Source organism: Bombus vancouverensis, unplaced genomic scaffold (assembly GCF_051014615.1).
Source record: "Bombus vancouverensis nearcticus unplaced genomic scaffold, iyBomVanc1_principal scaffold0070, whole genome shotgun sequence".
NCBI classification, from domain to species: domain Eukaryota; kingdom Metazoa; phylum Arthropoda; class Insecta; order Hymenoptera; family Apidae; genus Bombus; species Bombus vancouverensis.
The window spans coordinates 152389-156250 of record NW_027468961.1 but is presented as its reverse complement, the minus strand read 5'-3'; the positions used below and the strand labels follow the sequence as shown (position 1 = coordinate 156250).

Below are 3862 nucleotides of genomic sequence, written 5' to 3'. Positions count from 1 at the left end.
AGAAAAAGACGATTGTTGTTCAACCTGAACTATTCACACCAAACGTACAGAAAACAGCACAACTAAATAATTAGATAACGACTCGACTTTCACAAAATGCAATCAACACTCTCTCGGCAACGCCACTCGCAAACTCCGTTTGTTGATTCCTTTTCTCCCGTCCCTTGGCAACCGCTCGTGGCCAAGATCACGTAGGTCTCCTCTTTCCAAAACTACGCGATCAAAAACAAACGCCTCGGCTCTCGCGACATTCCACGCGGTTCACCCGCCAACTCCCAGGCCTCTCACTCACGATACTACATATATACATTAACTATTTTTATATGTGTGTACAGAACTGATGGCGAACTCATCAACCATTTTCTGAACGACGGATGGAAGAACATGAATAGCAATCCACACAGTGGAACTGTAAAGTATTTGTACGCCACTCACGAAACCAAACACTGATGCTATCCACCTGTAAACAAACAACATTTATAACTATGCATATAATTTTCACTTATGTTCACCACTATATATATATACACGCATGTTGTAAAGTAGGCGGTATTTATAACATTCACTTCCATTGATAATGCAAGTGACTCATAAAAATAAGCCGTCATATTTACCATTGCACGCACATATATATATATATATATATATACCCGAAAACAAGGTACATTTGTGATATTTGTTCCTATTGATGATATATACTTATATATTTATAACAATAAAACAAATCTCATTTATACTACTTACCAATACGTACGCATATATGTATATAATTACAATCCAAGTAGTATTCATAATATTTACTTTCACTGATAACAAGTACGTAAAACCTAAAATAAAACAAAGGTTTTAACAATAAAAAGAAACAAAAAAAAAAAAAAGAAAAAGGGGAAGAAGAAAAAAGGAAAGAAAAAAAATATAACGTTGTTAGGGAAGTGATACATTTACACTGTACATGAGAGTGTGTGTGTAAGGGCCAGAGGGCGTCAAGGTCTTAGTGGAGACAAAAGACTGTTGCCAGATGTTAGAAGAATCTAGGATAGTCGGTTGGCGACCAGCGTGCGTGCAAGACGTTCTTCAGAGAGTAATATAGATGTATAACTGTTGTGTGGGAAATGTAGGCAATAATTTGTATTCCCATATCCTCGAATTTCCTTAACAAATATATATAAATATAAAATTTTCTTTTTCTATAAAAGGTTATTCCTATTTCTGATAAACTCGAGAAATGAAAACATTATACCATGATACACTGACACAAAGATACACCACACAGAAGAAACTAATAGAGAACGCTTTAAGCTTGGCAAACTTACCGCCCGACGAATTTGCATACACCATAACCAAAACCCAGGACACATGGCTTTGATCGCAGGAGAAGCGGTCCATATAGTCAAATGCATTCCGGTACAAGTAAAGGTACGACATACAACAAAATGCTACTCGGAACTACCCGTTTGGCAAAGGAATCGCACCACAGGAACTCCGCCCGGACGTGCGCCAAACGTGGCGATATTCAGCACCATCGTCGTTGGCCACGAGCGGAATGTATACCCAAAAGACCTCGATGCACTACGGGACCACGTCATGTTCGCGGTAGAAAATCTGCAGTCTTGAACGCATTGGCCAGAGGAGCAACAGGAAAAACAATCGTCCCTGGAACAGTAAACATCCTGGGAATGATGGACAAAACACATTAACGACAATAGCGAAAAATACCGTATCAAGCTTATGGACTGGTTTTATGGAATTTGGAACTGTCAGTGCAGCAATATTTGGAATACTCGCAATATTTAAACTAATCAAGACAATAATATATATAGCCGCACACGGATACCAGTTACGTGAAACTTACGAATGCGGAATCGCCCTATTAGGAGCAATATGCGGCTCAGTCACCCACCCGTTACTATACCTCAAAAGAAGACGAAATATCGATGATCAAACTGCACAACCTCAAGGGATATCGATAACACCGGTAGTCACTCAACTACCAACGACATCTACGTCCACCTTGAGCGAACTCAGAGATACCATCAGTCAAATTTCCTTTGGAAATTTGAACTCCAAGGGCGGGGATGTCACGTCCCGCGCTCCGCACGCGCCGTAACAAGAACAAGAAAACCATTCTATACAAAACACGCGAATAAGGATTTGAATGCACAAAGGAACACACGGCACTACGAAACGAAAGGAAGGATTAACAAAACGAGGGCGATTAACGGATCCAACCAATAAACAAAATACATATACACACAATTCTAAATAAACCAGGAAATAAGAATAACTACAAAAGGGGAAAATAATTGAAACGCCAGGAATATATATATATATAAATATATTTCAATCAATCAATTTGGAGAGTTACATATAAGTATAAACATATATGCCGAACATGTAATAACCTAGTAAATATTAGAGACAGTGCTTACAATACTATGCAATAAATACAATATTATCAATTTATGAAATATAAGTATACATGAAGTCAAAAACTAATAGTTTAACGAATACATAAAACATACAATATTGTATTATTAAAGAAATGAAGGTTACATTGTCAGAAATATATATATGTGTGCGAATTCTATCAAACCGATAATCTAAGATACATACTTAAAACTAGCCTACATTCCGGTAAAGGATAAATAAATAATTGACATTTCATTTCGTATGAATACTACACTGCCAAGAGAAATATGCATATGAATACGTATATATATATATATATATTTATATTATCGAATACTCTATAAAATAAACTACTCAAAACAATAAATAACGCAATCGAAGAATTACAAAACATTAGCCATATTAAAATGACACATAACATAAATATATATATATATATATATATATATACGTATATTCACACGAACAATACTTTTGTCACTTTAAAGCAATATTAATAAATAAATGTTCTAATTGCGGTAGAATAAGGAAAAACGAGCGGCAGACGGAAAATTACTTCGATATTAAACAAAACTAAAGACCCGTCACTATAACTTTACTGATGACATTTATGAGCAGCCATGTTAGATTTACACGCGTATAGCGACAGGAATATTAGGGATTAATGGAAGTCAGTCGCGAGAAATAAATCATGAAAACACATTGTTAACACTTTTCTTTAATAAAATCTGTGCGCAACTACAAATGTAAAAAATATATATATGTCGGAGATGAAAGAACACCGGAGTCTGTAATTGAACAATTGTAGTTATTCAATCCGATTGTAATTGTTCGAGAGTTGTGATATTGAGCTTGGGCTCGAGGCCACAGTCAGTCGCCGAACGTAGCCGCGGTTACGGGATGAACGCTTTGTTTAACAAAGGTATGGAGTAATTCTATAGCTCTCCTTAAAAGAAATATTCGTGGCGACACGCGACAGTAAACATTCCAACGGTTTCTGTCCCGTGGCTCGCCACACGCAGACCCTATTCTTCAAGTAAGATGATTGCCAGATGTCGATGCGTCTCCGCAGTACATGTTCGGCTAGCCCGAGGGCCCGTTATAAATCTTAAGGTTTAGTTAACTAAAGTCCTTCAAACAGACAAACAGTCTTTGTCCCAACTACGGGAAGATAGGGGAGACATATTTTTCAACGAGCGGCGTCTCCCACTAGCAACTTTCCCTCGAGGGCGGCTAGCATCTTTTTCTAACCACCGATATGGAGATTGACCAATTAGCAGCAACGCCAATTTCCCTTACTTTCTGAACAAAGGCTTTTCTCGACGAACCCGATGATCTCGTATCCTTAGACACACCCCATTATAGTTTTCCTCTGTGGCATCATCGGGACGGGAAAGGCATTCTTTCTCGCGATCTCATTGATGAAAGGAGTAACTCTTTACGACCAGTGAAT

At 37.6% G+C, this 3862-nt stretch overlaps 1 long non-coding RNA gene across 1 annotated transcript; it reads right to left on the bottom strand.

Moving 5' to 3' along the window:
* Positions 1-205: 205 nt before the first annotated feature.
* On the bottom strand, positions 206-1322 carry LOC143304989 (uncharacterized). Its single transcript, XR_013061662.1, has 2 exons — positions 745-1322; positions 206-460 (listed from the first exon to the last, which is right to left on the bottom strand). It is a non-coding gene; the product is annotated as an uncharacterized LOC143304989 (long non-coding RNA).
* Positions 1323-3862: the final 2540 nt, after the last annotated feature.